A 12500-nucleotide genomic window follows, 5' to 3' on the forward strand; every position below is an offset into this window, starting at 1 on the left:
GAAGAAACATTAAAAAGTTTATGGCCCTCATACTTCTCTTTACAGTGTGTCTATACTGCGGACATTTCTTTCATAGTTATTCTTAGCATTCGTGGTGTAAATACATGGGATAAAAATGTCTGAGAGCATGGACTCAAATTACGAATAAGGATTATATATGATTTTCTTTTCATTACAAAGAAAAAAAGTCTGGTGACGATGTATCACGTGAACACCATTCGTAAGCCACTCCCTGACTTCACTATATTAGCAAGTTGGGGTGTTGAAGACAGATGGTTTCAGGGTGGGAAGGGTGAAGGAAAAGGGAGAAAGGAGAAAGAGAAAGTGAGGTAGGAGAGTGTATAGGTTGGATTCAGCGAACATGAGTAAGTGTAAAAGGTGTGTGGCAAAGGTGGAATATATAGCAGACTGAAGTAAAGAAGGAACTATAGGTTGGATTCAGCGAACATGCGTATAATATAAGTGTAAAAGGTGTGTGGCAAAGGTGGAATATATAGCAGACTGAAGTAAAGAAGGAACGGTGAAACTCTACACACCGGGATGAGAAAAATGAGTCGGAAGAAAAGAGACACGAGGCAAGAGGGAAAGATTAAAGAAAATATATATCGAAGGAAAATGAGAAAAAGAAAGGAGAAAAGAAGGAAAGAAAAAAGATTGAAGGAAGAAAATGAGGAACGAAAGAATGAAGTTTGAATGATGTTTAAAACGAGATTAAATAAGGAGGAAATGGTATGAGGTGAGAGGTTACAGAGGAAAGGATGGGAGGCAGCATTTGCTATTCATATGACTAACGTTATATTGACACGCCGGTAATTTTTCATGTAAACCATTTATCAGCATCTAACTCTTCGCTAAAATGACCTTTCCCAATCTCTCTTGATCTCACATCCCCCGCGTTAACCTCTCAAAGCGTCCCTCACCTCCTCCAGACTCATCAATATCGCCCTCCGCCTCCCGTCTCACCTCTGTTACCTCACAACCTTTCCGAGCCTCCTTAAGTCTCCCCTTCAACCTTAACATCAGGTGGGTTCAGCAGGAGAGACGAAAATCTTTAATTGGTGCGTACTGGAGATAGCAGGAGGAGACCTTCCCTCCGTCTTCCTCTCCTTGATTCGTCTTCGTCAGTGCCCGTCGGTGTCAGTCCGCCTGCCAGTCCCTCGTGGCGTATCAGCGTTTGGTGCGTCACGCTGTGGTCTGCGTTATGTCGTCTCACATTGCTGCCCGCATCAGTCCTTTCGACTCTGCTCTCTCACGCATCACTCAGTGTAAATTTTGTTTACATGCCTTATTCATTTTCAATATCTTGGCTAAAATCGGAGTTTTCCCTTTTCTTTCTCCTTCCCTGCTCCTCTCCTTTCGTCTGTAACACAAAACATTACCAAGTACGGCTGCCCCGCCCCCGCCCCGCCGGCAGGCAACCCGCAGCGGACAAATCTGTGGCTGCCCGGCCTGAGACACGAACTAAGTTATCTCGTACTTCGGCAGGAGGTTCCTCGTCCGCCTGATTAAAAGACTCGCCAATCACGGCCACTTATACGGCCGGACGGCTGCCATGTTCACCTCAGCGCCGAGGCCGGATAACAATCGACTCGGGTCTCGGGTCGTGGCGCCGGGTCCGGAAACGCCGAGACGTCCGGACGCTGCAGCGGTGGCCACGGCGCGGCAGAGGCGGGATAGAGCAATATCAAGAAAAAAGAAAACCTCTGGTCCTGTCCTCGCCAGTGATTAAAAAATCACTCTCAGCCTGATTATTATTCAGCGCAGATGTGGAAGGCATGACAATGCTGAGGGAAGAGCAAACTCTGACTTAATCGAAGGGGGATATTTTCTTATGCATTTTCTTCAGCAAGATGAGAAGCATCTTTTTTTAACAGAGCCGCCTCCATCAGCCCGTGTGATGTGCCAATAAAAAGGAAGCAGTTGTGTGCAGGTCGTCGCCGTCCTCCCGCCGCGGGTGAGGCTGCGGCTGTGGGAGCGCGTGGGTTTCTTATTGCTTTTCGATATCTTGCCTTCGGAGCGGGGCGGGACGGCCACGGCCAAGGTCAGCCACCCCTGCCGCGCCCCGCCCCGTGCTATCTCCACAATCACGCTCTCCCCGGAAAATAATAAATAACTGCTTATAAGAAACTCTTGGACTGTGTACCCTTACCGTGATTTATACAATATTTAGTAAAGATCTTGCAGTATGCTCCACCTCTCGGCTGCTGCCCAGCCAATGGGAGCGCGGCCAGCTAATTGGATCCGCCCAATCAGCGTCCCGCATGGTGTTGCCAAGCATTTGCATCCGATAATTAGCTAATGTATGTGAATAAAATCCAGCAGTGGGCGTCGACTGGCAACCAAGGGTGTATTTTGAGCGGCTCAGGCCCTTCCCGGCCAGGACGTGGTGAGCCTGGCGGCGGCGGGGGAGGCGCCTGTGAGTCATAGGCACCTGGATGAAGCCTTAAGCAGGTGAATTATTTCGAGGTTCATCACTATCACACAAAAGTTCCATTATGGTAGTGCAGTGCGGCGGCAGCAGCCACCCTGCCAACAAAGGGTACAACGCCCCGCCCAGGACAGGAGGGCAGGGGGTGGGAATGGCAAGGGAGGATGGAGGGAGAGCAAGCTTGGCTTCGACATACACTCTTCATTAACATTTTGAAAATTTGCATATGAAAAATCCATAATATTCACTCACAAAAAAAAAACTAGACTCAGAAAAAATATGAGAGAGAGAGAGAGAGAGAGAGAGAGAGAGAGAGAGAGAGAGAGAGAGAGAGAGAGAGAGAGAGAGAGAGAGAGAGAGAGAGAGAGAGAGAGAGAGAGAGAGAGAGAGAGAGAGAGAGAGAGAGAATTTTGGCAACAATGATATCACCCCATCGCCGCCCTCCCTACCGGGTCAGAATGACCTGCATCTATTGAGGCTTTGGGGACCACAAGAGATGAGGAGCGACATCACGGATGAGGCGTATTTGTCGTTTTTGAGAATGTGGAGTTGCGCAAGAGCCGGCGGGAGGGCAGGCGGCTGTGGGCAGGGAGGAGCGTCTTGCGGTGGGCGTGAGATAGGCAAAATGTGTGTGGAGGCGGCTGTGTGAGGGGAAAGTGGTGTGTGTGTGTGTGTGTGTGTGTGTGGTGTGTGTGTGTGTGTGCGGTTGCGCTTGCGTGTGTGAACGCGCGCAAGCACACGGCTTAAGATATGCACTTGTGTAGTGTTGCTGGTGTGAGTAATTTGCGGAGAAAATTTTTGAGGCGCATTAATTGGTAATATCGTTGAAACAATGTCAGTAGCGATTTGCAGACTAGAAAACGTGTGCGCACATGCACACACATACACGCACACACCAATTTAAAAAAATAATACACACGCACACACACACACACAGACACACACTCATACCTATATATTTTATGTATGTATGTGTGTGTGTGTGTGTGTGTGTGTGTGTGTGTGTGTGTGTGTGTGTGTGTGTGTGTGTGTGTGTGTGTGTGTGTGTGTGTGTATATTTCTTTATATATTTTATTTTTTATTTTTTTATATATTTTTTTATATATATATATATATATATATATATGTATATATATATATATATATATATATATATATATATATATATATATATATATGCTTTTTCATAGCAACCTATTTGAAACATTCTGCATTTGTTATCAGAAGGAACAGCACTCCAATAAAGCGATCAATGGCAAGGTTTCTGGTAGACGATCTGAGAAAATAAGTTTCAAACACATAAATAATTCCAGACGTCTAACAATACTTGATGAAAAAAGCGACAAACGCTCGATTATCGTAAATTCCCCACCAACAAACACCTCAGGAAACGGACCTAATTCATCACGTCATAACACACCGAGGGAGGAGGGAACGTCGTCTGATAAAATCCCTTTATGATACAGAGGCACAAATTATTTGCCTTGCTGTGATGATGGTGCAGGTGACTGGGCGGAGACCCTTCCGGAGCGGCTGATGAGCCTGGCCAGGGGGAGACAGTCCAGGGATTCTCAGAACATTATGGTCCCGTGGATGGCGTAATTGAACGTGAAAGGAGAAGAACTGCTCTGTTATGGGCTGGAAGGAAGATGTGTGTGTGTGGGGGGGGGGCAGGAGGGAGGAGGGAGAGTGGGGGAAGGGGGTCTGCTCAGGGAGTGCTTCGAGATATCACCAAGTCTTGCCGCGTCATTAGTCGATGATCAGCATGCCTAGACACCGACGGGCTATATCAAGGAGGCTCCTCTCAGTAAACGGACCAATTGAAGAAGAGTGTGTGGTGGAAAAGGCTGTTGGTGCGCTGGGCTTGAGCCCGTCCAATATTTAGTGAGGCGTATGTGAACGGCAACTCAAATATCAAGCGAGTAAAATGGGGCAAATGTCAAGAGAAAAATATTACGATTTGAGACCATAAATCGTCCGTCCCACCAGTCACAGGTCTGCTTCGTATAAAGGCGAGGCGAGACATTATACAAACGCGGCGTGCTGGACGGGGCAGCGGCGAGGATCGACTTGCGTATGGTGCGTCCTAAGGGGACAGTGCCCTCAGACTCCAGGCGTGATGGGTCTTGTGGCTCGACGGGGAGGTACTTCAGAACACTTCTTGTCTGGATATGATTTTTTTTGTTTTGATTTTCCTTCCCCTCTCCTTATTTCTAAAGAGAGAGTAACTTTCAAAAGTTTCCTGCAGAGAATAACCATTTCCTGTCCAGCGTCAGCAGGGCAACGGCGAGCAGAATAACCAACGCTCTGATGAACGAAGTCGGGCACGAGGCACTAAGAGGAAGTCAAATCCGGGGTCACACGGCGCATTAACTCCCCAACACCGAGCAGCGCCCTGGGTACCGCGGTCCACGGCGCTCCTCCCTCGCACGTCACCGGCGAGTTATTGTTCGAGGAGAGCACCAGCAACGCAGAAAGAGAGAGAAAAAAGAAAAGATACTCAAATAAATCCCGCCGAGTCCAGACCAATTGAAGCGAGGTCCGGCCGGGCCTTATAATGTGGTCGTATGTATGCCGTCCACACTTTAATATAAACCGTTTGCCGGAGTGTGGTGTCCTTGGCGGAGGGGTTGCCAGGCGGCGCCCCACACACTCTGATGTACTCCTCCACAGGGCGCCATCCTGGATAGGGTTCGGCCCCAACCTTCTCCATGTTCTTCGTATTCTTATTTTTTTTACCATTTTCACTAATAGTTTATGTATAAAACTAGTCAGGCCAGAAAGCTTCCACCGGGGAGAAAGATTCTAATCACGGTGATTCATTTGAATGCCCGCGATGGCTAAGTCGTTACCTACAGGTTTCGGACGCACATTGCAGGCTGGGAGTCATTACATAGGAAGTTTATACGTAGAAAGATTCCCAATATCGCTGGTATCGGGTGGGAATGCAAGAGAAGCTACGATTGACCCCGATAAGGAGGACCATCAGTCTCTGGTGGGATGCAATCACTTTGATTAAATTTCTAATGATGGTTTTGTATTCAAACAGCTTTCGCAGTGATATTTTTAGTTTTGATGTGAGAGAAACGCTAATCAGTGAAGAGTGTTGTCCTTTGGATTTCCTTTATCACCTTCTGTAAGTTGAGTGTTTCCACTTAGTCACTGTCTGTAGGAGACATCCAAGCCTCGGCCACAGGTAGGAAAGAAGCTGGGGTACGTCAGGGCAAAACATGACCAGAAGGGCAAAACCCCATGATGGAAACGCAGGCGACAGGGTCCCTGTTAAGAGTCAACAGTTTGGTCATCGGGGGAGACTTTGTCGTGAGGAACACTTGCTAATCTGGCCACGAAGCAGCGTCTGTACGAGAGGCTGGGAGGATCGAGAAGAAAGCGACTCTACAGACGGAAAGATTTGCCATCGCTCAAGAGTGTAAAGTTGCAGTACCGGGAAAAAAACGTGACTTCTTAACCTTGAAGGGCTTTGAAATATGAGGCGATTAGTTAGTTGACGTCCAGCGGCGCACAGGAACACTCACGGCAGGGCAGGGGAGGCTTGCCATGGCGCTGCTGCTGTTGCCTGTAGAGAGGTGGAGGAGGGATGACGAGGGGGTAGAGGGGCATGGTGGTATTGAGGGGATGTGTAGAAGAGTGGTGATGGGTTCTGAGGGCTGGGGGTGACGAGAATGTGGAAGGCTCATGAGGGAGTGGAAGGAAGACAGGGAGGTTGAGGTGGTATGGAAGGATGACGAGGGGATAACTGGAGGGGGGATGACGAGGATGTGGAAAATCAGAGGCGTGTGTGTGTGCGTGGGGGGGGGGGGGGGATGTTAGGGAATGGCGGCAGGGAGTAAAGGGGTAACGAGGATGTGGGAGGATGATGAATATTTCGAGGAGAGGGAGAGGAGGAGTTGACTGGCTGCTGAAGGTGGTGGTGGTGACGACTTTCGCTAAAGAAGGAAAAGCAGGGCAACTATTCTAATATTTGCATCAAGAAGAACTATATAGTGATAAGGTATTCTCTTGCCACTAGCGAGAGCGCACACACACACACACACACACACACACAGTTGAACGTCCATTTCCCTTCGTCCACATGAAAAAAGTAATTCTCTCTTCGTGTATATTTTTCTGCTCCTCTCCCAACGCGGCGATCAGCGCTGAGGCCGCCTCGCCCCACTGACTTTCGCCCATTCCTCTTTGTCACTCGGCCGGGCTGTGTAACTTGTCCTCCGCCGCCACTCTTATTTACGAGATTTTCTCGAGCTGTTTGTCAGTCTATAATTAACAGATGTAAGTCAGTTGCTGTGTTGTAGATAAGCTCATGGAACTATAACAAACTGGATTAACTTAGGAGTGTGATGTGATGGTATGTACGCGGCTGAGGAGGAGGAAGAGGAGACAGTCATGTGGGAGAGGCAAGGCTATATGTGGAAAATATGAAGCGTAAGGTGGAAAGATTATGTGCGTGTGGTGGAGTGTGTGTGGTGTGGAATGGACGGGAAGCTTTTGGTGGTGTGGGAGTGAGTGGTTGAGGGAGTAAATGTTGAAAGGACTCACGGTGTGTGGTGGAGGCCGTGATGGTGAGGGGTGGGCGAGAGAAGAGGAGGGTGAGGCGTAGTGAAGATAGTGAAAGTGTGCGGTGGAGTGAGTGGCAGCGTGTGACAGAAGCTGTGACGCTCTACGGAGAGGAAAGTGACGGAGAAACAGTACGGCGCGTTCCCATCGGTATGTGGCCGGGGGAGACTAACCCAAACAACGACGTGCACGACTCGCCTCTGTTCCTACGGCGAGGGAGTCCGATTTCACGGCGAGGAAGGGGCGTCCAGGGCACGACCAAAGGAGACAGGGCTAGGAGAAGCTTCAATACCACTACAAGAGAGTTCAATCGTCCAACAAGGGTCTGGATCCACATCGGGCGGCGGCGTTATCGAGACACAGCCGAGCAGCGATAGAGGCGACGCTGATATATGGTCTTGGAGAATCTTTTCCCGGCTTGAGCACGTTCGAGTCTGGTTGTCTGGATGTCTTGTGTCTGGAGGAGGAGGGAAGGAAGGCAAGGTGGGGAGAGGGGAGAGGGAGGAGAAGAAAGGAAGGAAGGGGAGGAAGAAAAGGAAAATAGACAAAGGAGTGGGGACTGGAACACGGATGCAAAAAGTTTCGAGTAAAGGAAAAAGATATATGCTTCTAACAACTTGAGAGAGAGAGAGAGAGAGAGAGAGAGAGAGAGAGAGAGAGAGAGAGAGAGAGAGAGAGAGAGAGAGAGAGAGAGAGAGAGAGAGAGAGAGAGAGAGAGAGAGAGAGAGAGAGAGAGAGAGAGAGAGAGAGAGAGAGAGAGAGAGAGAGAGAGAGAGAGAGAGAGAGAGAGAGAGAGAGAGAGAGAGAGAGAGAGATTTACATATATTTACGTAGATGTTCATACCACACATACCCTCTGGTCCAGACTAGGTGGTCTGTCCCTATGTGAAACAACACCAAAAGGACACCAGAGCGAATATTGAGAGGGAGGAAATGAAGGGCGAGGTATTTTTGAAATTATTCAATCGTGTTGGGCCGAACCACAGACAATGGAAGCTTATTCCAGTCTCGTACAGCAAGGTTGGTGGAAGAAATGTGATGTAGGCCTAGTTTATTTATTTAAATTTAAGTTTGGCGCCATTATTTCTCCTTCGTCATGTGTAATCAGTCATTAAATATATTGGATTCATCCTCATCCGTACAGCCATGAAGTATTTTGACACAGTCGAGCGGTTTTCCTTGAAGGCAGCGTTTCTCAAGAGACGTCAAGGTAGGACAAAACAGCCTTTTCTAGTAAAGTTTGTTGCGGAAGAAAGAGATCGTCAGTTTTGCCTTACGTTCAGCACTTGAGTCTAATTTATCGATGCCCTTTGCATGGTGAGGAAGCCAAAATTGTTCCACGTACACCAAGTTAGGTCTGACTAATTTATTGTATAGCGGCAGTATTACATTACACGAGAAGTTTGTAATCAAGGAACCCAGCACAGTGTTAGTTTTGCTCGATGCCTCAATGCATTGTTGGGAGACTTAAGATTTGGCGCGATTTTTACGCCAAGAGCCTTTTAACACACTACGCTTTACACGGCACAATTCATAAGAGAACTTCATATTTTCAATACTCAATTTAACGATCTGGCATTCATTTATTATATAATTTAAATGATTGATTGATTGATTGATTGAGAGAGAGAGAGAGAGAGAGAGAGAGAGAGAGAGAGAGAGAGAGAGAGAGAGAGAGAGAGAGAGAGAGAGAGAGAGAGAGAGAGAGAGAGAGAGAGAGAGAGAGAGAGAGAGAGAGAGAGAGAGAGAGAGAGAGAGAGAGAGAGAGAGAGAGAGAGAGAGAGAGATAATATATATCGGAAAAGGGACAACACAGGCACCGAAGAAAGAGGAAAGCCATGCTCTTAATCACGGGAACATTATACTTTTTTTTATATTTTTTGGAAGTGACGAGGGTATTGTTCTGACCATGTGTGTGTGTGTGTGTGTGTGTGTGTGTGTGTGTGTGTGTGTGTGTGTGTGTGTGTGTGTGTGTGTGTGTGTGTGTGTGTGTGTGTGTGTGTGTGTGTGTGTGTGTGTGTGTGTGTGTGTGTGTGTGTGTGTGCAGGTGTCGGTCTCGGCTAGGGTGTCCGCAGCGCTATAAATCTCACACTGTAATATATACGTCATCAGTATTCAACGTTTATCTAACATGCACAACATTCTCGTCTGGGCCCAATAGTTACCCCTGCCTGGTGAGGGCCGCGCAAAAACCGCCCGGCAAATAATTATATGAATCTGTTTCTCGTCCGCTCCCTATGGGCGATGCTCCGCGGGCCAGACATCTCCCACCAGATAACTAATCCCGCCACCATAAATAAGGGGCCACTCCGGCAATAAATAACGGATGCAGCGGCTCATAAATAAGGGTCCGCATGCAATAAGTATCCCTGAGCGTGTAGTCCAACTTGCAGAACCAGTGAAGAGCGCAGCCACCCTCCTCCTTCTTCTCCTCCTGCTCCTCCATCTCTCCTTACCATCCTTCCCTCTCCCCTTCCTCCTCCTCCTCTCCCTTCTTCTTGGTTCCGCTCCTCTCTCCCCTCCTTTTTTCTCCTCTCCCCTCCTCCCCTCCCCTCTCCCTCCTAACATCTATACCCGGCCTCATACACTCGACTCTTGCCTTTTATTCCACCGAGAACTAAATGCCTGGTGTTGTGTTCCTTACTCGGCTCGTTAAAGCTAAGCCCACAATTTATATCTTTTCACGTACACCTTTCAGTTTTTTTCAGGTTATTACTCTCTCTCTCTCTCTCTCTCTCTCTCTCTCTCTCTCTCTCTCTCTCTCTCTCTCTCTCTCTCTCTCTCCATCTTTATCTGTATGTATGCATGCGTACATGCATGTATGTTTATATCGATGTTTATATCTATCTATCTATCTATCTATCTTTCTATCTATCTATCTATCTGTCTATGTATGTATGTATGTATGTATGTATGTATGTGTGTGTGTGTGTGTGTGTGTGTGTGTGTGTGTGTGTGTGTGTGTGTGTGTGTGTGTGTGTGTGTGTGTGTGTGTGTGTGTGTGTGTGTGTGTGTTGTGTGTGTGTGTGTGTGTTAATTTATATAAGAGGTACATGTAATAATCTTTACAATCATGGGAAGTACATTATTATTATAGGCTTCGTGAGTTTAGGAGATCTGAACATTCGAGACGTGCCTCTGAATATTGCAGACGTGCTCCGGACACATGTTCCGGTAGTAATCACACGTTTGCGTAAACAGTTTCACCATCCAGGTGAGTTGCTAATTACTACCCTGGGAATCCTCGTGTCTTCCCGCCCCACCTTCCCCTGGCGGCACAGACTAGGGAGGCCGAGGCGGTGTTGTTGACCTCCGCTATCAATTAACAAGAGCCTGACGTGGGTGGAGACTGACGGCGGAGAGGGTGCGGGGGAGGTGTCCGACATTATTCACTGCCACTCGTCCCCCGAAGCCGCCGCTCGCCATAACACTCCATTACGCCACGCAGCCGCCACGACCTGAGCCGTGTTCACGACGCCCTGGGGCGCCGCGCACTGCAGGGCTGCCGGGGCTTCCTTGTACTGATGAGATAAACGTAGGCTCCACTTATTGCCTTCCTTCTCTAAAATGCAAGAAATACGTGCAACTCGTTCATAAATGTTTAACATGTTGAGATTTACCAGCACGGAAATAGATGGGTTTGCATGCTAATAATAATAAAAAAAAAAAATGAGAGGATCTGGTTTCAAAATGTGTTCTTAATTTATTTATGTGGCTTATATTTAATATCTAATTTATGTGTGAGCATAGCAGAGTTCATGTCCTCTGGATCACGTGTCCTGCACAGCGCCAGGAATGTTTGTAGTCATGAAGGTCTGGCGGCGGCACACCAGCTCCCCTGGGTCGAGGGGTCCCTGGCTCCCTGGCCCCGCCAATCCCTCGCCCCCGCCAGTGTTCTCCTTATTTATCTGCAGCCTTGAGCGGGTCGTGCATCACTCCTTTACAGTCAGCCTGAGTTATGTTCCCTGGTCAGTGGGATCTGGGTCCTGGAATCGCTGGGTTTCCTTTGGTAAAGGATTACCTAAACTCTCCTGCGTGAAAGAGTTGAGGTCAGACACAGAGGCCGCAATGCCGGATTACAAATGTTTAGAGGTCAGCCCCGGCGGTTGGAGGGTGAAGGAGGTTGATACGACTATGTAGGAGGCTATGATAATGTTTTACATTTTACTTAACACAAGAAATGAGGAAGAAAAAACAGATAATACAGATTTAAGCAAATTTTACAGGCTAAACTTGAGGTGACAATCTCGTTTTCTTGGAGATACGTTGTATGAGTGGCCCTCACGCGGCCACGAGCTGCGTGCAGTGCAAGGATTCCTGGCAGTGTCTTGTCGCTTGTCTTCATGTGTTTGCCATCACGCATCGCCAAACACTCACGCAACTCACTACTGACTAAATGGAGCTTTGGAATTTTTATTTCATCAGTGAGAGGCAATTGAAATAACCACACAGACAAGTGTCTGCCAAGCCACTGAGTTTCCTGCACGGTGACAGCGAGGCGTGGCGTCACGTTGGGAGGGCGCAGGTGGGCGTCAAGGAGCCTCTCCAGCACTGCTATATCATATTATTTTTTGTTCTTGGAACAACGGAAATCACTCTGTGGCGCCGCTGACTATGTTGTACCGATGCCGCCCCCCGCCGCGGCCCCCTGAAGGATAGGCGAGGACGCCATACGACACCATCGGCTGCCAGAGTAAACGGAGGCGTGACGACTTTCAAGTTACTTACGTGAACTGTCTGCAGGTGAGTCTCGCGGAGGCGAGTGAACTTTGAAAGAATAATGTGAAAAGAAAAGAAAGAAAATAAGGTGGATCTTGAAAGGCTTTTGATAACAAAACTCTACGGCATGACTCCATCAATTTCGTGCATGAAAGAACACCTGGACGGAGGGGGAGGAGGGAGGGGGAGGGTTGGGATGGAGTATATATTTCCTGAACGACATCCAACTTGGACTCCTCATAAACATGGCCAATTAGTTCCATCTCCAACAAACCAAAACTTTTGTAAGCATAAACTGCAACCTAACATGTTTCGGATAGTCATTTACTTGAGATATTGCTTGCAGTAAAAAAAAAATCCTCTCTCTCTCTCTCTCTCTCTCTCTCTCTCTCTCTCTCTCTCTCTCTCTCTCTCTCTCTCTCTCTCTCTCTCTCTCTCTCTCTCTCTCTCTCTCTCTCTCTCTCTCTCTCTCTCTCTCTCTCTCTCTCTCTCTCTCTCTCTCTCTCTCTCATAAGAACTATGATACATTGGATGCATCATTTGTGTTTAGTCTGTTCAAAACAAGGATGCAAGAGAAGTCTTCATTACGGTCAGTCTCCCCCCTCGCAGTGTCACTTCATTAAAACTCTCCCTTCAAAGTACTTCTTGGAGGACGTGCCTGAGACAATCATTTGGTAAGGAAACACCGAATGAGCTGCTTTATTTGTAAACGGAAATTCTCAGACAACAAAAAAAAGGAAAGGGTGTACCATACGGGCTTACTGGACTGGACAGGGCT

Source organism: Eriocheir sinensis, chromosome 10 (genome assembly GCF_024679095.1).
Source record: "Eriocheir sinensis breed Jianghai 21 chromosome 10, ASM2467909v1, whole genome shotgun sequence".
In the NCBI taxonomy this organism is placed as follows: domain Eukaryota; kingdom Metazoa; phylum Arthropoda; class Malacostraca; order Decapoda; family Varunidae; genus Eriocheir; species Eriocheir sinensis.